This window comes from Theropithecus gelada, chromosome 4, assembly GCF_003255815.1.
Source record: "Theropithecus gelada isolate Dixy chromosome 4, Tgel_1.0, whole genome shotgun sequence".
NCBI classification, from domain to species: Eukaryota; Metazoa; Chordata; class Mammalia; order Primates; family Cercopithecidae; genus Theropithecus; species Theropithecus gelada.
Window position 1 is genome coordinate 149737651 of NC_037671.1, and position 25004 is coordinate 149762654.

General features: G+C 38.7%; 1 protein-coding gene across 6 annotated transcripts in view; it reads left to right on the forward strand.

The window, feature by feature from the left end:
* TPD52L1 (tumor protein D52 like 1) overlaps positions 1 to 25004 on the forward strand; it is a 102718-nt gene that overhangs the window by 31555 nt on the left and 46159 nt on the right. The window contains exon 1 of one of the 6 annotated variants that reach the window (XM_025383926.1): positions 18569 to 18707. The exons of the other annotated variants lie outside the window; for them this stretch is intronic. The gene's annotated coding sequence lies outside the window, so the exon portion shown is untranslated. Of the gene's footprint in view, positions 1 to 18568; positions 18708 to 25004 lie in introns of those variants that run through there. 6 annotated transcript variants of the gene reach the window in all.

The following is a 25004-nucleotide window of genomic DNA, read 5'->3' on the forward strand; positions in this document are numbered from 1 at the left end:
AAGTATAAATGCATTTTTAAAAACTGTCACAATGCAGGAAGAATTGATTGATAATTCGGTTTTATGGTGGTATATTTTAATGAGTAGATAGTAGATCACAGGTTAGGACAGAGAGGCTTAATGATCCAATTTAGAAACTGACTTACTAGGTATATATCACAGAATTTTATATAGAATTTCATGTCCTTTCTCTAGCCTCCTAGTGCCATGAAACATTTAGAAAAATTAGTCAAGTACTTGGCCTAGAGTACTTGACTATTCTAGCCAATTTTCTTGGCTAGAAAAATTCAAAAGAGCTTTTATAGGCCACATTCTTTAAGTATTGCCCAATAAAACTAGAAATAAGTATTAAAATATAACCAAAAATTTTTAACAACTTGGAAATTAAGAAACACACTTGGGACAAAGGTAAAATCAGAATGAAATTCTGAACTACCTAGAAAACAATGACAAGGAGAACACTTCAAAATCTATGAGACAAAGAGAGACTGCCAATAATGAAAGTTAATACATAAGAAACTGGAAAAAAAAAATACACCAAAAGAAAAGAGAATTTAAAAAGATGGAAGCAGAGGTTAATAAAATGGAAAATAGCAAAAACTAAAATAGCAGAATGGATAAATAAATTCAAAAGTTAATTTGTGGTAACATACAAATCCCCTCTGAAACCCTTCTCTGGAGAAAAGTTAGAAATGAGAAAACAAACATAACCAAAATATTGAAGAAATTCTAGAAGATGGAGATACCACGTATAACTTTTTGGAAACTCGATTTTTTTTTTTTTTTTTTTTTTTTTTTGAGACAGAGTCTCACTCTGTCGCCCAGGCTGGAGTGCAGTGGTACGATCTCAGCTCACTGCAACCTCCACCTCCCAGGTTCAAGCAATTCTCCTGCCTCAGCCTCCAGAGTAGCTGAGATTATAGATGCATGCCACCACGCCCAGCTAATTTTTGCATTTTTAGTAGAGATGGTGTTTCACCATATTGTTCAGGCTGGTTTCAAACTCCTGATCCACCTGCCCCGGCCTCCTAAAGTGCTGGGATTACAAGTGTGAGCCACTGTGCCTGGCCTGGAAACTAGATTTTTAAACCTAGAGCAGGGATCTGCAAACTTTCTCTCTAAAGATCAGAGAGTAAACGATTTAGGCTTTGTGGACCATACCGCCTCTGTCACAACCACCCAACTCAATCATTGTAGCACAAAAGGAGCCTTAGACATTATTATATCAAATGGATCAAATGGGTATGACTGTGATCCAACAAACTTTATTTACGAAAATAGGCCATGAGTGGATTTGGCCTGCAGGTTATAGTTTGTCAAACCCTGAACCAGAGGAACCCAGTATAGCAAAATACAAACTACCAAAATTGAGCCAAGGAGAACTGAAAACTTGAATAGATGAATTAATATTATATTTAGTGTAATTTCATTTAAAGTCCCAACAAAGATATTTTGAAATTAGATTAAGTGCTCCTAGCGCGTCTGTTGAAGAATAAACTGTGAGACGTGACAAAGCATTATGATAACTATAAGCAGAAGAAATTGCCTTATGTGCTGTTAATATGTACCATAAAGCCACCTTCATCAAATCAGCGTGATGTTGACACCATAGCTAAGCACCACAGACTAGAGTACAGACAGATCATAGAATTTTCTGGAATTTAATATTTGTGATTCTGTGGCAAATAGGCTTTATTTAGTAATAACTGACCCATCTGCTTAAAAAAATGTGACTTTTATTGCATGCCTTATAAAGTTAATTTTCTATAAATTAAAATCTTAACCAAAAATTATAAAACAATGCAAATATTCACAGAAAAATGAGATGATTAAATACAATGTAGTAATTGGGGCGACTGTTTCAGCCAAGGGATTGGAAATGCAAAGGTACAAAAGAAAAAAATAGGCATTTTATCCTTTATGAAAATGTTAAATATTTGCATGGAAAAATATATCATCAAATTTAATAGACAAACAATAGATCGGAGAAAGAATTTCATCACATATAGCAGTTAATAAATTAATATCAACAAAACATGAAAAAATCTAATAATTTGATAGAGCAATAGAAAAATAGGCAGATAATTTGAATGAGCAATTTATAGAAGAGCAAAAATAACTGACCAACCGTGTATGAAAAGAGTCTTAACTATGCTAAGGAAATGCAGATTTAAGTAACAATATAATATTATGCTATATCCCTTGGACAGGCAAAATATTAAAAGTATGATAATTCCAATTGCTGACGAGGATAGAGAAAGAGTAGTTTCATGTGTTGCTGGTAGAAATCTGAATTACTACACTCTTTTGGGGAAATAACCAGGCAACAGCTATTAAAATGTAAATTCTTCTCCTGGAACTAAAATTAGCTTAAGTAATGATACATGTACAAAAATTATGCATTGCAGCACTGATTATAGTAGGCAGACCCCCTCCTCAGAAAAAAACAAAATAAAATAAATGTCCATGAAAAGAGCAATGTTTGAATACATGCAGTATTTGCTTACCGTGAAATATTCAGCAGTCTTTTAAAAGAATGAGTTATAACTCCAACATTTGGCATATACACTTAGTATGAATTGTGAAGATTAACAAGATGGAGAGGAGTTTATAGAATATGAAATCATTTTTGTCAAACAGTGGCAAAGACTCTGGTATGTGTATGTATAATTATATATACTGTAGTGTGTATGTATAATTATATTGTAAATGTATATGTACACACATACACGCACACATTGCCAAAGAATAAATGAAATCTTGTTTTATTTTAAATCCAGAAAGTGTCAGATGCACTTTTATTTGTAACCCCCCGCCCTTAAAGAGAAGATATTAGTTAAACTACCCTCTCAAACACTGGGAAATTAAGCTCAGTTTTTTTTTTTCATGATGTCAAGGAACACAGCATTAGCTGGGGGAGGTGTGGTGGAGAGTGGGGGAGCGTTTACATTTAAGAATAATTAATAGAGATCTTGTCTTAGAAGTTTCTATTGAGAAGAGGTCCTGGTTTTATGGCATCACCTATTGAATGGGAGTATCTCATAGTTAGCCAAGCATATATTAATTAGTACATTCTACCAAAGCCTTCAGCTTCTTAGGTTTTGGAACCAGTTACCATATTTGGAAAAAATCAGTGACTCAAATGGAAACTTTACAGTGCTTCTCTCCTCTGTTAAGATATCCACGTCATCAGCTTGTTATCCAAGTGGAAAGGCACATTTTTATCCTTCAGTGGATCTGTCTTCTTCACCTAGTAAGAGTTGATTCTTCCTCCCACGGCTGTGTTCTTAGTGTAGCTAAAAGTGGGTGCACCCATCCTGTTTACTCCCACCCTTACCTTCTTGAAAAGAGAGAATAGATTGGTAGTATGTGAACATTTAGATGTTATGTGAAACAATAAAATTAAATATCCTTCTTAGAAGTGGTTTTCAGACTTCTCAAAAATTGACACAGGGTAACAAATACGTTTTACATCACATTGAGTTGTGTTGGTGTGTGGATGCTTGTGTGTGTGCATATAAAATAATGAACACAATTTTATGAAACATTACTTGTTCTTATCATATGCACTCCAAACAATTTCTACTCTCTTCTAGTCTACTTTATTTTATCATTTAAAAAATGATCACAGCACACTGAGTTGACTTAGTGACCCACTAAATGGGGTAGTGACCTGCAGTTTGAAAACATACTGCATCAAAGGACTCCTATCAAAGCGGCATGCGTGGCATTCCATGGTCAGAAGATTTTCACTGGACTGGAGAGACAGTTGCTCAGTGAGGTCATATACAGACCTAGGCATGTTTTACTTCATTTCACATATGCCAATAAGGTCAGCTTATGTGAAAGACTTTCTGATAGCAGGTTCCTTAAGGTAGTTTTAAGTTTGCCTTGGGCAAAAGCATTGCAATACTTTCAGAGAATTAGCTTAAGCTAGAGGCAAAGAAATTTTAACTGCTGTAGTAGATGCCTTAGCTAACGATGTTTCCTACAGTTGGGACTGACATGAGAAGACTGGTTATCTTGGTATAAATAGAAGGCATCTCAGTTGATTTCAACTCTGCCCTAAGCTTTCTTGGATTCCAATCGCATTTAGGCTTTAAAATAATATGCCGAAGTTGGAAGAAGAATTTCCATATGAAACTAAGCAATACTTAAGTATATTCTTTTATAATAATAACCCCGGTTGGGCATATTGCCTAATTAATTCTTCATAGAGTCAGTAGAGATCAATTGTACACTGTTCCAAATACAGGATTTGTGTGGGTCATAACACAGGTGACTTATATACAGGTATTTAAAGTGGAAGTGTTTGAAAATCTGACTCATACTTTGACTGCAAAGTAAAATGAAGTGTGTTATATCTAACCGGATTTGGGAGCAAAGAATTTCAAAAAGCCAGTGGAAATTGGACTCTGCCTATGGCCTCTTTTACAATATACCTAATTTAAGATGTGTATAAGAAACATTTTAAAATATTCACTAGGGAAACAAAGCCTTTTCTATTCTGCCATTTACTTTATTTTTTAACCTAACTTATTTTTCTGAATTATTAACACTGATGCCTTTGATTGTGTGGGTGTTGTCAAAAGATAGTTCATCACAAGGGGAAAGGTTGGCAACCTCTCTCTGCCTGGTACTTTTCCATGAGCCTCCTTTCACTATTCTCATTGTTATTTCCTTTCACTCTGAAGTAGTTCCAAATCTGATATTGAAGGAACTCGATTTTATTTTACATGAGTATTTGAAGTAAATTGAGCCATTTTTGCTTTTAGGTTTGTTTAGTATGCACCACACAGAAAAGAATATAAAATAAAAGCAATAGCAATAATAACTTAGGTTTGACAAAACACAAAACCAAAAAGGGTATGTTGAGACACAGAAAGTCAAATTATAGGTACTCCTAAAATTCATCCTTCCACTTTCCTTTCTTTACTAGAATTCTCTGCCAACACTGGAGTGTTGGTGGTTAGGATAGAAGGAAGTATAGATATAGCTATCTGCTTCTAAGACATTTGCCGTGTCTTTCTGTGGCCGAAGACAACTTCCAAGTAACTAAAAGTGCCACTGGAAGTAGTTCCTGTGAGCTATATTGATCATAATTTGAAGAATTTCTACCAGCTGTGACATTGTGAATGGCAAGAATGCCTTTCTTAGTTTGTAGAACTCTCAAAATATGACCCCAATTTTGTGACCAGCCTCAAATGAAGCTGACTGCTGTCCCTGGTGCTCCGTTTTCTGCATAGGTTCTAGGTTATTTTTTCTGAAAACACTACTGAAGTTGGTGGCATGCGGGAGTCACTGCAACAACCAAACTGATGACAGGAACGCATGAGACTCAGAGCCATGAAGACTGTGCAGCAGGCTTTACAGCAGCAGTCCCCAACCTTTTGACACCAGGGACTGGTTTTGTGGAAGACAGTTTTTCCACAGACCAAGGTCGGGGGATGGTTTTGGGATGATTCAGGCACATTGTATTTATTGTGCACTTTATTTCTATTATTATTATAGTGTAATGTATAATGAAATAATTATACCACTCACCAAAATGTAGAGTCAGTGGGAGTCCTGAGCTTGTTTTTCTGCATCTAGATGGTCTCATCGGAGGGTGATGGAAGCCAGTGACATCATCAGGCATTAGATTTTCACAAGGAGCAAACAACCTAGATCTCCTGATGTGCAGTTTACAATAAGATTCGTGCTCCTTTGAGAATCAAATGCCGCCAGTGATCCCATAGGAGGCAGAGGTCAGGCTATAATGCAAGCAATGGGGAGCCACTGTAAATACAGATGAAGCCTTGCTGGCTTGCCCGCCAATCACCTCCTGCTGCACGGCCTAGTTCCTGATTGTAGCCCAGGGACTGGGGACCCCTGCTTTGGAGTATGTTGTACTGAATATATCATTCTCTGTTGCTACATGAAGGAAACAATGGCACCATTATTGCAATAGCAATAAGGTTGTCTTGTTGTCTTCACTCTACATATTGACTACAGTGATTTGTATATCATATAACATTATGTGGAATCTTAATATGATTTTAAATTCCCTTGTCCTCACAACTACAGTTAACATTTCTCTCTTACACTGAATCATTCCTTGCTGATCTTGGGTTTTCTTTTCTTGCTGTGGAGTTGTGTTGTTGTTTATTTTGTTCCAGCCATGTTTTCTTTATTCTCAGTAATACTCTTAGCCTTATTTCCTGGTGGATGATTTTGCAGAAGAACAAATTGTCCTTTGGCTTTTGCACCTGTGTGTCGCTCATTGTCCACTTGCTTGATGTGTTTCTGTGAAAGGGAGAAACTTTTCCTTTTCTAAATGAAGAAGAGAGAGGCCAAATGTGGTTTTTTTTTTCCCAGCTCCCATCAAAATATGGACTTAATTCCTTTTCTTTGATTTTGGAAAGAAATGGTGAAGGGATAACGATGTATTTAAAATTGGGTGAATTGTGTTCTTTCTTCTAACTGAAACAGTGCAGAGAAACCTACCCATTGTGTAATGTTACTTGTGCAGCATTGTAGATGTGCAAGAACAGCAGTGTTTTCTACTTGGCTGGCTATGCTGGCATATAGTTCATCAAAATAGAGAAAAAGGGTGCAGACATTCTGAGTGTACCAAATGAACTCTAAGCATGTTTACCTCCCTATCATCTGAGGAGAGAGAGCTGGGAGCGAAGGAAAAAGTGAACAACTGTGGAATGTCTCCCTGTCCTCAGTGACCTCCAGATACCTCTGTTTTTTCTCCCCCTCCCTTCTGTTCATTGGGCACTGACATACCTTGTCATTACGAGCTATTATTATTTTTAACAAGGTAAGTTCAAGAAGAAATTAAAAAGAGCCAGTATTCGTACCATGTGATAGCATATGGACCTTGCTATTCTAAAGCATAATCTAAGTAGAATCAAAAGATTTGAACAAAATTATGAATGAAGGACCCTGACATATCAGCTTTCATGATAGGTTCTGTAGATGCCTGGGGAAAGAAAGCCATGTTCTCTCCTCACTGTTCCCTTAGGGCCTTTGTTGTAGGAGAATAGTGGGAGGGGCTGAGGTTGGCTTTGACTACAAGTGGAAATTTTTGTTTTCCTGATGAGCCTGGCACTCAGGACACCAGACATTTAACTGTAGGTTTATGATTGTCACCCAGTCATACTGACACCTGCTTTTAATGCCAAGAGTTTCAGAACCCGGCTGACCTGAGCAGAATAAAGTTCTTTGGGTTCAATCTGCAGCAATCAGAGTTTTGAGAACAACATAAAAAACTTTTTTTTTAATCTGGTGTTGCCTCAGCAGGATCCCAGAATGTACTTGCTGGTAGCTTAGAACATAGTCTATCCCGGGTAGGAGAAATAAAATTGCAGCTGTGATGTGACTCATTCATACTCTGTTCTTTTAATGGAGAAAAACTTGCAGTGACATCATCTGGCCACCAGGGGATGTGCTGTTGCCAGAGAGCCCTTGATTTTATCTGCCAGCAAGTCCTGGGGCAGGAAGTAGCCCCTTAACAGAGAGCCCCATCTTAACTCCTAAGAAAATCAGCATCAGTTTTTTGTTCCCTGTGTTGACTTTCCAACTAGGGCTGAGCCCCCTTTCCTGAATTAATAAGAACCCAGAAAGAAAAGGGAACATTAATCATGGTTCCAAATACCAACCAAACACTTTGCTGCATACGGTCGGCTTTGGTGGGGGGCCTGAGTCTGCACTGACCCGCATGGACTCACCTCTCTCACATCTGCACCTGACTTGCACATATACTTTGTTGATAAAGCCCAATGACAGTTGGATCTATCACAAGTGTCCCACCTGATTTCTTGGAAGCTTTGATTAGCATCCGTGTCCTCCTTGGCAAACATTTAATTATAAGGGCTGGTTGTTAATAATCATTGTTCACATCTATTTATTATCCTCATGTGTTAAACATTGTGCCCAACGGTTTATACAATTTAGTCTCATTTAATCCTCCAAGTAGCTATTTGAGATAGTTACTATTATCTTCTCTGTTTTGCAGATGAGAAAAGTGAAGCTTAGAGAAGCTAAATGTGATGACCGAGATCACTCCACTGATAATTGTGTTGCTAGGACTAGGTTCAGGCCCCTCTAACTCTGAAAGCCATCCACTTAAATGATACTTGATTTTCAAGTTGGGGGAATGGAGGCTGTGGCTAACACCTGTCCTGGTAGGGTATAGCAGAAGGACTTAGGAACTTTTTTGTTCAAACTGCTTATGTTTATATTCCCCTTTCCTTTCCCTCATCCTTTCCTTTTCCCTCTTCTGATATGCTTTCTGGGTAGGGTGGGGTGTGGGTGTGTCTGTTGCTGTCACACGGAGTCAGTGTTCCTCATAGGTGTGCCATAGTCCTCAGGAATATCGGGGTGGAAAAATAGCTGAGAACCAGTGGACTAAAGAATGGTTGCAAAAGTCCCAAGCAGCTTTTCTGTGAATTATTGCCTTTGGTGCTCTTTCTGTGATGGCAGAACTTCACAGGCCACCAAACTGCTGCAGGTGCTGAGGAAGGACAGAAAATAGCCATATATATGGAAAACATATGACTGTTACAAATATGAAAACATATACATGAAAAACATACATATGCAAAACACATATAGATGAAAAATATATGAAAAACACATATATGAATTCGTGTGTGTATATATGTCCTCCTCCCCCAATTCCAGCATCAGTGTAAGAATGCAAGCTGTTATGCATTCATTATGCAACCAGTTTTCATTGAGCAACTGCTAGGAGCCTTGCAGAGTGAGCTAGGGCCTTGGTGGTCATGAAGCCCGGCCCAAGTCTTCAAGGAGCTCACAGCCCAATGGTTTTTTGCTTTTCTTGAGGCTAACACTGATGGTTCAATTTTTAGATCAAGTCTCTTAAATCATAATGATTCAGATAGATAGAGAATTTTGTGGAAAAGTCTTCTGAAAAGTTTTTTTTTTTTTTTCCTAAAAAAACAGCTGATAAAAGGACAAGATCCCATGCTTTTTAGTTTCTAATAGTAGTGGACTGGAACTACTTATGGATTTTGAGTTTTTGTTTTGCTTAATTATAGGATTAGTATTAGGTGTCATTTTTCCATTTCCTTTGGAAGCTTCTAGTTTACAATAAATTAGAAATGCCAGCTGACAGCAGGCTAAGATCCAGAAGACCCATTAACTCTACAGTTTCAGCATTACTGAGCTTTTTGTTTAAAGGTTAAGGACGTTTATAACTCAACAACCCCTCAGGTCATGCATGAAATACATCATAGCACCAAGAAAGTAGTGTTTTCTTCCTTAAACACATCTCTTATCCTATCATTCCCCTGCTCAAAAATCTGTGCTTCTCTACTACTTCCAGACTCCTTATCGTGCGATTCAATGTCCTCTATGATCTGGACCAAATGTCCTTTTTGGCGTATTTCCTACTATCTTTAGGGTGCCCTAGAACCCTGACCCTACACAATTAAGCAACTCTTGGTTCTTTTAACGTATCTGATACTTTGCCAATGACCTTCCATATAAGATGCCCTCCCTACCTCTATCTGTCAAAATCTTGTTTTAATATATGTGCTGCTGAAACGAGAATGAAATCTTCCCACTTTGTAAGACCAAACTCAGACAATATTATCTCTATGAAGATCTTTGGTATCAACTATTGGAATAAAACATTCCTTATTTGTGTTAATAGCGCATAGTTTAAACCTTGGTTAAAGCATTTAATGTCTTCTTTTCTTATTTATCGTTAGTTGGTGTCAACCTAAAATAATGAAAAGGGTCAGAATCTGACTTAAAGAGAGTTTATTCAGGGCAAAGTTTGGGGATAGCCCACCTGTAAACACCAGCTCCAAAGGAATGGAGTCAGCGTTCCGAAGTAGGGAAGTTCAAGTTTCATTTACGTATGGTCAGAGACCAGGGAGTTTTTAGCAGGATTACAACATTTTTCAGACAAAGTTGGCACACAGTTGCAGCAATTTGATTGGCTGTATAGGCTGTGTTTCTTTTTGGGAAGGATACATTTAACATTTGTTACAGAGGGTATAGTAGTTATGGGTTTTCTGTCAACTGGCCTAAGCAAAGCAGGACAAGAAAGGGGAAGTTAATCCATAACAAGTGTCATTAAGATGGCAGCAAGTTTTTGTCCCTGTTGTTGTTTAAGCCTCTCTAGTCATTGTACAGAACAAGAACAATAAGAAACAAGTTGTTCTATGATCTGAGAAACAAAAGTCACAACCCTGTGTGGTTCAGATCACAGTCACATCCCTCTCAAGGCTTAAAGTGTCTTCAGGGTTCCAACAGCTTTTAAATCATATTTATTTTCACAGTGGGTACATCATAGACCTCTAAGTCCTTTGAGATTAAGAAGCATGTCTTATGCATTTTGTGTCACCCATCCATGAGAGGAAGGTTTTATACAAAATGAGTAAATTTTTGAGTGGTATAAGATTAAGTAAATTTTAGATCTATGGAAAAGGCACTTACATGAAATTCTCTGATGGTACTGAACAAATCGCATTGTTGTCTTGCTCCAGTCAACAGGCATCTTTTTGATCCTTTGAAGTACCAAGCAGGTTTTACCCTTAGGGCATCTGACCGAGCTGTTACGGCTCCCTGGAAATCTCTTTTATTCTGGAATGTCACATAGCAACTCCTTCTTAAGGCCAAGTGTACTGACCCATCTTAGAGAGGCTTTCTGCAACTTCTCGGACCATTGTTGGTCTTGCATGGTGACAAAGCCTGTCTCCAGTCATTCCATCACATTGCCCTGTTCGCGCTATCACAGCCAGGTCAGTTGTTGCTCACCTGCTCATCATGTGTCTCTTAAGCTTCAGGAGAGCAGAGCCCTGTCTGCTCTGATAATCATTGTCTCTCCAGGACCTAGAATAGTGCGGAGCTCACAGTAATGCCCCTTACATCACACTATATTATTTAAAATCAGTGGGTTTTGACATTGGCTGCCCATCATTGTCACTGGTGGAGATTAACAAAACACAGATGTGCGAAGTTAACCTCAAAGATTCTGATTCAGTAGGACTAGAGCGATGCCCTTAAATTTGGCTCTAAATGTATTAATCATCAAAGACTCAGGAAAACAAGGAAAGATAAGCTTTCCATAGCTTCCGAAGTTGTAGCTGTTTTTAAAATTGTTTATATTTTCTTTTAAACCCTCATCCCATATCCTTAAGCCTTGTGACTGCCGCGGAGAGAAAAATAAGATCAAACATGAGCTTACATTAGCCACAGAAACACCTGGGGCAGTTCCAAAGTTTTAATTACTGCTTCATTAATGTAAAAGCTTAATTATAGTTTTAATGTATAAACAACTTTCGGCATGTGCCCTACAAATACAAAAAAGTCTAAGTAATTATTATCCTGGCTCCTGTCTCAACACGAGACCAATGATCACCAAATTATTTTTAAGCCGCGGACTACATTTAAATGGTTATTGAATTATGTTTTCTGTTAGCATATATAAAGCACATGACATTTAATAACTTAAAAAGAAACACTTATTTTATCTATAATATATACTTTGGTGTTTATCAGATTCTGTTCAAATTGTGTAGCAAATTTCCTTGAAAGTAGAATTTTCTTTTTTCCTCACATTCCTGTATTTGATATCAGACTATTCTTAGACTCTCCACCTCACTCATCACCATGGTGTCTACGGATTTATATGTATGACATGCTGTCACCCTTACTTATACATGAGGCATGGAGGTGAGAGTGAATAAGAATCTTACTCAGAGCCAATTAGTTGCAGACCCAGCATTGGAATTCCTCTCCCATAGTATCAAAATTGTAGTCATATTCCTAGATCATTAGGCAGGAAAAAGAGAAAAGAAAAGAAAAACTACTCCGAGACATCTGGCCGGATCTCTGCCTTTCATCAGAATAATCATGTCCTGAATCTCCCACTGGGGTTGTCAGAAAAGATTTTTTCCAAGCTTTTCTACACCACGGAGAGCTACATTTAATTTATAACCTGAAAGTATCCCCTAAAACAGACTCATAATCATGCTTGCTGAAATTTTAGCCCAGCCTTCTTGCTTGCTGAGAAAAGAGCTGACTGTCCTTTCTCTTTGAATAAGCCCCCTTGTATGAACAGTCTCTAGAGATGTCCGTTTTCCAAATGAAAATCTGTTTTATGTGTTATTATGTTGACCTTCCAACCCCTTCAATGATTTTACTTTTTCATCTTGGTGAGTCTGTTCTCTCTATACTCTAGTTTAATAACTCTAATCTGCACATATCCACCATATATCTAGTTCAATATCAAGCAGGTAGCCAGTGAGTTCACAAACTCAGAAGGGCAAGATATATAACTTTTCTTATTTTTCAGCAACTCACTTTCACTTCTATTTTGAGTTCTTTTTCTACCAGGAGAATTTTAGGGAAATGTTTGTCCCCAGATCAAGAGACACTCCCCTCTTTCTGCTTGCTAGGCCCAAAAGTACAGACTCTTCTGAAAAGTGCAGAGTTTAGAACTCTAAGAGGAAGTATAGTCAGAAGGATTTTTTTTTAAAGCAAAGTCTATTTTTTACCCAAGGTGGAATATAATATAAAGCACTAATCAGTTATACAAACATGTCATTTATAAAATAACAGCCCACTAAGCCTCAGAGATGAGGGGTTGCCCCATCCGATTTTCAGAGTCTAAAAGAGGCATTTGAGTGTCCATTACCTGAAACAGCACAGGCACTAGTGTCTCCAGAGAAAAGGAAACGGAAGAGGGACGCAGGGGATGTTACCACAGGATGTGATGAATAGCAGCTCACTGCTGGAGTTCACTCACAAGAGGCTGGGTAAATGCTGCAGCTCAAGGTCAGTGTGAGGCAGGCCAAGGGATCGGTTAGCCCTGGAACTTCTGAGTGAGTCCTTGGCTCCAGTTAAATAAGAAGCAGCCAGGATCTGGGAAGGTCAACCCAGTCAAAGCCCTACCAGGAACTAGGATTGTACCCTGGGCTTCAAGCCAAGACCAGGGCACTCTGGCTGATCTGAGTGTGATCTTGAACTCTGCTTTGCCCTCTGAGAGAAGGAGACGGAGCTCTGTCTACCTTCAGGGACAGAGGTCTGCAGTTAGTTTCCTGATTACAGCAGGAACAACCCAAGAGACCATCAGATATTGGGAGGCTCTTACAGTGCTCTAAACCCTTTCAGGCAATTTGAGTCTTCTGTGTCTATTGTCTTCACAGTCATCTTGTATACCATTGGAAACCTATACTGATAAGTGATTTTCAGCTACTTACTAGAGATGGGAGAATTCCAAAGTTCTTTCCTTCATTGTCCATCTCTACTCATTTGGGTAGAGTTATACCCAGTTCTACCCCTGCATACATGCTTGCATGCATTGGGTAAGGGAGATCTATTTACAAACACGTGACCACAAACACATGACCAGCTTCCAAAACTGAGAGTGCCAGGGACACACAGGGGTTATTGGTCACCTGAGTATAGAAAAAGCAGGGAAACCCAGCTCAACCACTTTCTCTCTGTGAACATCAATTTTTCTCTTTATAAATTAGGGATGCATATGAAATAATGTGCATAAAATCTTCGGCACAGTGCCTAACGCATTGTGAACACAAGTGTCAGCCAAAATTATGGGCATGCAGCTGTCTCTGTGTCTGATGAGCAGAGCTTCCTCAATGCGTTGTCAATGGCTCAATTTTGGAAATGGTCAACGTCTAGAGACAGTGCTGATTGCCACAAATGGAGGAATGAGTACTACTCGTATCTAGTTGGCAGAGGCCAGATACACTGCTGAGCATTGTACAGTGAACAGGACAGTTCCACACAGTCACAACAAAGAGTTCCCCTACCCGAAATTCCATAGTGCTGAGGCCGAGAAACCCAGCGAAATGGTCATAGCAAGATGAGATGAGTTTAGCTGATTTTCCTTCATCCTTAGGAATAAAAACATGTTAACATATTAACATTATTGACCTCCACCAGCACTTAAAGAGAGAAAGAGCCTATAGAATCTAAACCCTGCTATGAAACAAAATCTGATTCTGGTGAGAGAAAAGTCTTCCTTGATTCTCAAGAGAAAGTAAAAGGTTTTTGTGGTTTTGACTTAAATAATTCTAATGACTCAATTTGTTTATTGAACAATAGATTGAAGGACCTAAGGCTGGATTTTGTTGATTTTAATTTTTACCAATAATGTAGTATAAAAAATGTTTTGCTAGACTTGTATGACTTACTAAATAATTATTGATATTTGCATATCATGTAGGATCAAGAAAAAGTCACATGTTAAATTCTATGTACAGAGATAATTATTTTCAGTCAAATGAAAGTAAAGGATTCCAGGTGCGGTGGCTCATGCCTGTAATCCCAACACTTTAGAAGGCCGTGGCAGGAAGAATCACCTGAGGTCAGGAGTTCAAGACCAGCCTGACCAACATGGTGAAACCCCATCTCTACTAAAAATACAAAATTAGCCAGGCGTGATGGTGCATGGCTATAATCCCAGCTACTTGGGAGACTGAGGCCAGAGAATCGCTTGAACCTGGGAGGTGGAGGTTGCAGTGAGCCGAGATTGCGCCATTGCACTCTAGCCTGGGCAACAAGAGCGAAACTCCGTCTCAAAAATAAAATAAAATAAAATAAAAAATAAAAGTAAAGGAGATATTAAGTTTAGCTTGCCTGCAATATACAAATTAAATGTGCTAGAATTGAGCACTTATAGCACAAATTATAGGAAATAAGATGATGAAAAATTAAAAATTACTTAGGTCATAAAAATGCAGAAAATACATAAAAATGCTTTGGAGTTATAGAGCACCTTTTAAAACTCGACTTTCATTGTATTTCCATGTTGTTCTATTACATTAGGGAAAGCCTCCTTAGTGGCTTCCCTCATTGCCTAGACTGGGTAAGCGGGGACACAGGGTCATTGCCTAGACTAAGTAAGCGGGGACACAGGGTCATTCCTACCTTTCATAGTTGCTTTACTGTGCTAAACTTCTGAAGAGCCACCTTTTAAAAGGGAACATGCGTTTTCAAAGCCACTGATTATTAAGCCCCTCTTTCAGTCATCTTATTTGCAGACTTTCATTTTTGAGCTTTGTTTGCCATCTGGGAAGGATTTTGAAAGAGAACATAGGCCTCTTCCTGCTTTTATGTTCAGCATGCCATAAATTCCATTAATGAATTCTTAAGATCGTTTGATCTATTTAAAAAAATATCTCTAGATTCAGTCAGTTGTTAAAAAAAATGTGTTCAAGATTGTCTATAATTGCACTAGCCACAAACAGATTTACATAGGCATTTTCTTTGTAAAAAAATCTATTTGAAATATTGGAAATGTTTTCAGGAACTAGATACAAAAGATATACCTGGTTTTTTGAATAATTTAGCATGTCCTAATTTTTAAATGTTCCTCAGTAGTCATTTATCTCCAGAGCGAGTAAATACAAATTTAAAAAAAATTAACAGTTATGTATGTGCTTATTGTAACCAGTCAAGTAATACAGAGGAATATAAAACAGAGTGAATCATCTTCTCCCTGTCCAACCTCACCCTTTTGCAGCAGCCAACATTAACAATTTGGTGCATATCCTTTCTCACCTTTCTCAATGCTCATACAAATGCATGGACATTCGTGTTCACATAAAAATGGTGTTTTATTCCTCCCCCAAATGGTGCAGATGCAAATATGACTTGGCAACTTGATTTTTGCATTCAACAATATACAATGAAAATTCCTCCTAGTCAATACATGTCAATCTAATTTATTATTTTGTCAACCTAACGTAGTCAGAAGTGTCAGAATCCAATTTAAGGAGAGGTTATTTAAGTGCATATTGTGAGGATGGCCAACTCAAACATGCCAACTCCAAAGGAATAGAGTTAGCGTTCTAAAGTAGGGAAATTAAGGTTTCATTTATATAGTCAGAGACAGGGAAGTTTTTAGCAGTATTTCATTTTTCAGACAGGGTTGGCACATAGTTACAGCAATTTGATTGGTTTATAGGCAGCGTTTCTCTTTGGAAAGGGTACATTTAACATTCATTACAGAGGGCATAGTAGTCATGGGTTTTCTGTCATGTGGTCTTAGCAAAGCAAGGTACCAAAGAGGAAGTCAATCTATAGCAAGGGTCATTAAGAAGGCAGGAGATTTTTGTCCTGGACATTTAATTATCTCTAGCCATTGTAGAGAACAAGAAAAATAAGAAAGTGAGTTAATGTATAATCTGAGAAACAGAAATTATAACCATATGTGATTCAGATCACAGTCACATCTTTCTCAAGGCTTTAAGTGCTTTGGGGGTTCCAATAGCTTTTGCATTATATTTATTTTCACAAATTTTAAGAACTGAAAAATAGTATACAGTTTGCGTATATTATACTTGAATACTGGTACCCTACTGATGGACGTTTAGGTTTTTGTAGTTTTCTACCACTACCAACAATGATTTATACTCTCTCCTTAGGTTTGCACCTTTTTTTCTGTAAGATCGATTCTCAAAAGTGGGATGGCACTGTCAAAGGCTCTCCCAGTCAGATGTCACAGTGCAAAAGCCAACAATGTGTGCTTAGAGGATCCGTTTTTTCACAACCTTACCAACACAGGCTCTTATCCCATTTTGGCTTCTTTGCAAATATCTTAGATGAAAAACAGTATCTCTGTGATTCTAATTTGTGCTTTCCCTGTTGCTAGTGAGGATAAGTGTCTTCATATTTCATCTCACCATTGCATTTTCTTGTCTGTGACTTGAGTGAAACTTTTCTAATTCTTGCATATTTTATTCTTGCTAAACATGTCATGACTCAGAAATACATATTTCCATTTCTTTTAGCATTTATGTTGCTGCTCAGATTTCAGGAGGAAAAAGGATTTTTTTCCTGGGCATTGTCAGTAGTAGCTGTTTGGAATGCTAAAGATTTGATAAGAGACATTGAAGAAATGTGAATGTTACTAAACCATTTTGCTTAAAGTAAAGGGAAGACTGTCTATACCTCTGACCAATGCTTTTCAAATGTTCAGGCCCCTGAATCTGGCTGCAGTCCCAGCAGGCATGGGTCCAGGCTTGATGTGTTGGTGGTTGTATCATGGCATCACTCTCTAACCCTCACCATAGCTTTGAAGTTGTGCAAAGATTAGAGAACTGTAAAAATCTCAGGCCTGTCTGAGGAAGTATTTCTTACCATCTATCCCTTTCTTTAAACATGACCTGCAAAAAAAAAAAAAAAAGCTTCATTTTGTCCTGCTTTGTGTTCATAGTGAATATCTTTCATTGCCAAGAAAACTTTTTCCTGAACTAGCTCTAAAGGAAGACCCAGCACTTTCTAAGATCAGTAAACCTTTAAGGAGTGACATAAGATGGAATGTATCCTGTCCGGTGAAGCTCAAGGCATGCACAGGCTGTGTTCATCTCACTCCCTCAGGAGTTGAAGAAGATAAGAAACTGGTCCCAGAGCCCTCAACTCTAGCTAGGGTGTCTCGCAACTACTCAGCTAACCAACGAGTGGAAAATCAGTTCTCTGGTCTATTTTTGATGGTGTGAGAAGAAGGAGGCTGAGGAGGAGAAGGAGAAGAAGAGATTACTTCTCATTTTAATTGAAATGAGCGACTTTTTATTAATGAGTTTGAATTCAGTATAATTTATTACCTGGAATTTTCTTATAATATAATAAGTGAGACCGTTTTCCTTTTTGCTTAGGGCAAAAATGTAAGGAGGCTGGGTGTTAAATTTGGAGGTTTATCTTTTTTTTTTTTTTTTTTTTTTGAGACAGAGCCTCGCTCTTGTCACCGAGGCTGGAGTGCAGTGGCCTGATCTCTGCTCACTGAAAACTCTGCCTCCCTGGTTCAAGCAATTCTCCTGCCTCAGCATCCTGAGTAGCTGGGACTACAGGCGCCCGCCACCACGCCTGGCTAATTTTTGTACTTTTAGTAGAGATGGGGTTTTGCCATGTTGGCCAGGCTGGTCTCAAACTCCTGACCTCAGGTGATCCACCCACTTCAGCCTCCCAGTGGAGGTTTATCTTGTCAGGTTTGGCTTCCTTTTCACGGTCCGTGAAATGTGAATTTGAATATGTGTTTGTGTGGTCAGGGAGAGTGTTGGGAAATGAGGGTGGGATACAGAGAGAAGGATGATTTAAAGGTTTAGGTGGTCTGGTTATTTTTAGTTTGTCTATTCCCATTTCTGCAGTAGTTTTTATTTTTTCTCACACACTATGGGAGTTTATTTATTCACAGAAGGAAGTTCCTGGAGTCTATCCATCAGGAACATTAACTATTTTTTGTTTGTTTTTTTGCATAACTATTTGTTTAGTTTTTTCTTCACAAATTTGTGGCTGTGGTATTCTTGTGCCTTTTTTGGGAGTTGTTTTGATCTGGCTTGCAGTGTTACCCACAATGCATCTATTTCGTGTGTATCAAACAGCTCCTTTCAAGAGTAGTAAGTAATGGTTTGAAATAGGAAGAGTATCCCAAATGCTTTAATCTTATGTTTGAAATGCAGGCGATCGGAGGAGCTGAGGAGATTTGTGGCACATATTTTACACCTTTTCATTGAAAATAGAGCTGTTGATTGCATGGTTTTGAGTGTGGTCACTGACATGCTAATGACACAACAGAAGCCCTTGGTGTGTGCGTAAGGCCATGTGACCTCAGGTCAGGAATAAAAGCTCAGGGCTGAGCAGCTCACCCTTTGGTTGGGAATCCAGTTGGCTCTCCTGGAGTGAAGTTCTACACAGACCGTGGAGGAACCACCCTATCTGTAAGGAACCTAAGTTTCTATATTTCTGACTTTCATTGCAGAAAACCTGATGCCTTCTATACTTGTTCCCTTGACCCACTTCTAAAACAGTTTTTAAACAATTTCAATGATATTACAGTCAAGTAGAGCTGTCTTTTACTGATATATTCTAAACAACATAAATTAAGATGGAGCTTGAAAAATATAACACAACTATGTCCTAATGACATGAAGAGACACCTTTCTCCTGCAGATGGTCCCAGATAGACATCAGTTTTCAACTTGTCAGGATGGTGGATAAGATTCTGCTGTAGGTGTCTTTAATTACGAAGTGGAACTAACATTCTAGTGTTACCTGCAATGTAATGAAGAGCCTGATTCATCTTGATCTTTTTCACTTTACTTACTTATTACTTTCCTGAGAAACTGTGGATTTAGCATTCATTTTACCTGAGCATATAAAGGTATAAACTCAAGCAGAATATTGATGGAATGAAAGCTAGACTCTGGCTTAATGTTGTCCTTGAAAGAACAAGATGCATTAACAAAAATGGAGTGATGGTCCCAGTAGAGCTGGTATACTGATGTGTGCTGATTGTTACTTCTCTCTCACATGTTATTTGCCACACTTGTTAATGGTCATTGCATTGGTTGTAAGTCTTGGTTATTTTATCTTCGGCACTTTAAGAAGAAATGTGCTACTTCGCTAGTTATCAGATTTAATTTATGGGCATTTGAATAGTGCAAATGTAAGGGCATGATAGCTAATTAAATTATTCCACAAATATTTATTGGGCACCTAGTATGAACAAGGCAGCAGTGACACAAAGAATGGAGCGTCTCACAATCTAGAGGAAGAAAAAGACAATGAAATGTGGAATTAAAATACAGCATAGTAAATGCTTCAATATTAAGTCACCTAACTCTCTTTATTCTCCACAATGTTTAGCAAATCATCTTTTACTGTTCATTTGGTTTTTCAAGTGGATTTTGTTCTGAGGAAGGAAAGAGAGCACAGAATTTACCTTAAGGTATTTGGCCTACTAGTCAAACCAATCTCCCAGCAGATTTGTTCGTAGAAATTGTCATCCAAGAGGCTAATCACCATTGTGTAAACTGGTGGAATATAATTTCTGGACCTGAGAAAACACAGGTGAAGGCTTGGAATATGATATCTCTCAAATATGCAGCCAACTTGGTGACCCCAACCTGAAAGGCCAGCTGATCTTATATGGTAATGAAAGCTGGGTCTTAATGCAGGGACATTTTCTATAGTTAGCCCAGTGAAATGACGTCCCAAGCCAACCACTCCCATGCTTCTGCGCAGTGTCACCTCAGATGGTCCTTCCCATCACTCCAAATTTCCACAGCTTCCAGTGCCTTCAACAGCATACTCTATAGGCACAAGCTAGGGATGGGACCAGGGAGGCCTTGGGTAAAAGCAGCCAGTTCAGGCTCTCAGATTCTTCTCTCTGGAGGTGAATAGGAGTCCTTGGTTAGGTCCTGGCCACAGAGATAATAATTTAGGCTTATGTATATTCCTGAAACCTTTAATTGGTTTGAGCTCCTGGAAGATTCCCTACTCTTTAGGACCATGTGGTACTTGGTTAACTGTTGGGTACCATATACTTTCTGCTATCTTTAGTATTATATTGAATTTTGGTTACTTCAATAATACACAGTTAACCTGAGATTGTTGTATCAGTGGTATATTTTTCCTAGCTGTCAGAAGATGGCCGCCTTGTACATATGGATGAATGAGAAAGGGAAGGAAAGAGTTCCATGTATTTGTGGACCTCTATATGTAATAGAGTATCACTTCCATTTTTAGCCCACATTAGGTTTTGGACAGCCACAAATCTTTCTTTCAAGACTAGAGTCCATTTTAATCAACATCTAACTATTTGGATTGTCACCTAAGCAGCATATTTTTTTTTTTAAAAAAGGAAAAGATGTTTAATTTAGTCGGCTACAACTTCAGAAGCATCTTCTAAGCTCTTTCTATAGTCAACTGATTAGTACATTCTCAGGCTGAGCATTATGGACATAATTTCTTTTTTTAGCCACAGTATTAAATGAAACCAAAGTTTTAGAAAACAGTACTATTAATAGTGGTGACTCATATGTTCTTTATATTTTCAGAAGGACAATAAATGTTTACAGGACAGTGTCTGAAATATTTTCTTCATGAAGTGTTTAACCATAATTATAGTAACATGTAATATTATGTGTCTTAGTGCAATTTATAATGCAATTTGTAATGTCGTTTATACCATATATAGTATATAGTGGTAAGGTATCTAGTAATGTATATAATATTATATATATATATGAGATGAAAAATATTTTAGATCAAATTAAGGCACAGAACATGATACTCATTATTCTAGTGCTGTTGGCAATTTGGTAGGATTCTTAGAAGAGAAACAGAGGAAAAAGAAGTTTTCTAGAGTGACAGATGGCACTAAAAGCTAGGACTGAATAGAACATGACTGAAGAATGCTATAAGTATGACAGCCTACCTGGCATAGAGGCTTTGGTAGGGACATCACAGGCAGTCTAGGTGGAATCACCACTTACAGCCAGCTATGGAGGGCTTTGAATTATTATATGAGAATTTTCAAATCTATGCTGGAAGCAATGGAGAATCCATCCATTAAATATTTTTTGAATAGGGTTTTGGCATGATGAAAGCAATGTGTTCAAAATACTGAGTGTTGTGTAGATTGGATGGAGGGGAAAGAGAATACAAGCAGGAAGATGAAATTTGGCTAAGACTTCAGTGGTCAGAGTACGTAGTGAGGAAACCCCTATGTTGCTGTCATATAGAAATGAAATTTAAAGGGTTATTTATTTTTCCTCACGCAGTCTGGGAGTTTGTTCAGAGAAGGAAGTTCCTGGAGTCGATGCATCAAGAACATTAACTATTTTTTGCTATTGACAAACAGACATGACAGATATTATGAAAAGAGCATCAAGAAGACTTGGTTGTTTATATCTTAGGGGATTCATTCAACAAACATTGGTTGAGCAAGTCCTATCAGAAACAGTTTGGGAGACATAAGCCACCCTGGACACTTCCCAGTGGTCAATGTGGAGAAACTGCAGCTATTAAAGCTCCAGGCTTAGGCCTTCAGTAAGTCCAGATTGTTTGATTGGAGTCTTGAGTGGGATTGGGAGACATTTTAGTTCCTGTCAAATTTCTGCATGAGGTGTTGTGGTAAAGTCAAAATAGCATGAATTCTGCAACCTAATAGATTTGCATTAAGATCTCAAGTTCACCACTCATCAGCTATGTGAGTTTGGGCAATTTATTTAACTTTCTGAACCATCATTTCCTTTTTGGAAAATGAGGAAATGCCACCTATGGAAGATGATTCTCCATAGATCTCTTGTGTTTCTACACATTTTGTAAGCAGAGACACTGATAGTCTTTTTTCTGGACTATTCTTCAAATTATTTTATAGTGAACAACGTTGGAAGACAGAGGCAGTGTCTCTTTCTAGAGAAGTCAGTTTTGCTTCTTCCTCCAGAGCAAAAGGCCAACAGGTTTACCTACTGCCTATTAGAAAAGATTCAGATTCCCTGAGCCCAAGTTTCTTCAGCTGAGATGCAAACCCATTGCTTGTGCAGTATCCACCTAGGTCCTTCCATTGCACCCTCTATGGGACTTGGTAGCAAGGGGAACTCACTGGAACATGATGTTCATGCTATTTGCTGTGCCATGAATCTCTGATCTAGGAGTCTGGAATCTTCTGCCAGCATCCATGACACTGTTGCGTATTAACTTGTTAGCTTGCAAGTTGAGTAAAATCTCAGACCCTTAATAGTGCTTGATGCCACCTGCCTAATGTGTTTCTGGGGAGGACGAGGCAAGATAAGATATGTAACACACCTGGAGCACAGCATGTGGTTAAAAAGAAACACACACATTTATTCCACTTCTTCCCTTAATAGAGTAACTGAGCAGCTGCTTCAAGAAAGTTCCTGCAGTGGCAGCAGCAGTTATCCCTTTTTCAATATAGTTTCAGAGTCAGGGCAGATCCTTTGTCTGAGTTTCAGGATACATTTGGGCATGACTCACAGAGAAGAACTCAACAAAGTTTAAGAACAGTAGATTATTATGCTGCTTGGTTGGTTGCAATTGAAGGTCTTGAGTCCCTCATTAACTTCTCCCAAGACCAAGAAATATCATTAGAGAGCAACAAAGAGTAGCCTGATAGCAATTCTTTATCCATGTTACTAGGATTCAGCTGGGAATGAGGAGGAATAAACATAGTCATCTAAGATAGTTTCCTAGGACAGAGGAAAAAGGATTAGGGCCTGGGGAAGAGGAGGAAAACTGCTCTCTCTCAGAGGACATCAATCTGAAGGAGAAGATGCAAGCAAGCAACTGTTCTTATAAGAAGGATGGATAGTTCCCAGAAGGGATTGGTGGAGGAAGGAGCATCATCCTTGTAGTCTCTTGACATGGGTTATCACCTAATGCCTTTTCTTTTTTTTTTTTTTTTTTTTTTTGAACACTTTAGTATGACACTCAGGTGGCTGATGCTGGGTTTCAGTTTTTAGAGACATTTTCTTGTTGGTGGCTCCAGGCACAGTGAGTACATTTGCCCTTAGCTGTGGTCTGCCCTTAACGCCCTCATGCTAGGACATGTGGAGGTTTCAAGGTGAACAAAACTGATTTTCTATCATTCAGTTACTTACATTGTAGTAAGGGAGGTAAGACACGTAAGCAAATAGACATAACCTGGGAGAAAAAGTTGCAAATGCCTGAGGGTGGGCCAGGTGCTGAGAGAGTGCTGTGTGTTGACAGCACTCCCAGGGAGAGTCTGGGTCCTGAGTCCTCACACCAGTGAAGAGAGCCTTTTGATCCCAAGGGCAGGAATGAGCCAGCAGGCCCAAGGTGTAGCTCAAACCTGTAGAAGCCTATGCTGAGCTGTTGAGGCAAGCAATGCTGAACACTGTCTTCAGAGTCTCAAAATCTTATCTCCACCATGTGCCTCTGACACAGATTTATTTATTTCCCATACACAGCCTTGAACTCTGATACTGGCAGCCCAACTTGTTTTAGATCCTTGACTTCAGGCTTAATCCCTAGTGACTGCTATCATCAACTTGGAGACATATAACCCTTGGCTGCCATCTATGGCCACACGACCCAAACGAAACCATGGGTTCCAGCTTGGCCTATGCTCTCAGGAGGCCCTAGCCATGAAGGGCCAGGCATATTGAACTCAGCCTCAAACATTGGAGTAGAGAACGCCCATCTGGCATTTCTCAGGGCAGATGAAGACGAACGTAGCTTAAAGACAAGCCCACAGTCATGAGGTCTATGCCAAGCTTCAGGAGACTCCAGGAAACCAGTCCTGTAACCTCACCTCCAGGAAATTCCTGGTTGGTCTTTCCAGGGATATTCACTATAGTCCCAGAAGGGTCCCTGGCTTTTGTGGTTGAGCCAGCATCCTTGAACTTCTCTGTATACATGTAGAGAATGTTTCCAGGTAAACTATTGAAAGGCCACATCTTAACTACCAGACCTATCTTCAGAATCCAAATAGAGACCACAGACCAACAACTGGTAGGTACACTCCCATCTGTCTCAGAGAATCCAAATGCCTTAACAATGCCGCTGTGTTGAGGTATGCTGGGGGCACTGTGTGGCCTGTTCACTAGGGCCCCACACCTGGCCCTCTTCAGAGTGAAGGGGGCTGGGCTCAGGGAAAGCAAAGAAGGAAATTGTCATATTGTTCAAGTATGGTTTAGACTCCTAGACCATTTATTACGGACAAGATCTTAAGAACTGTACAGAGGACAAAGTGACCTCTTCAGGCTTAGAGGAAGCCAGATTGGGGCAACAAATAATTTATTGAATTTTTAATTAATTTAATTTGAGATCATGGCAAGTCATTGAAGTCATAAAGATGAAACTTGATAGAGAGTTCATAATGATCTCTCTTTCACCTGAATTCTGTGATATTATTAGTCTCTGTTTAACTCAGAGCTCTTCTTTGAAGAAAAAGAACATGACATTCAGACTAGTGCCAATGAAAAATGAGGCTTATTTTAAGGATAAAGACAAAGCTCATGGACGTTCAGAGAAGTCAAATAATCTGGCCTCAGGCCAGGCTGAATTACAAATTCCAGTGAGCTCAGAGACCTGCATAGCACTTAATAGACTCTTAATAAATGTTTGTTGAATGAATGAATGAATGAACGAATGAACTCACAAATGACCTAAGAGAGCTCAGAGAAACACTGAGGCCTACACTACTGTCCTACCAATACCTGACTTAATCTTACTGCACTTAACTCTCC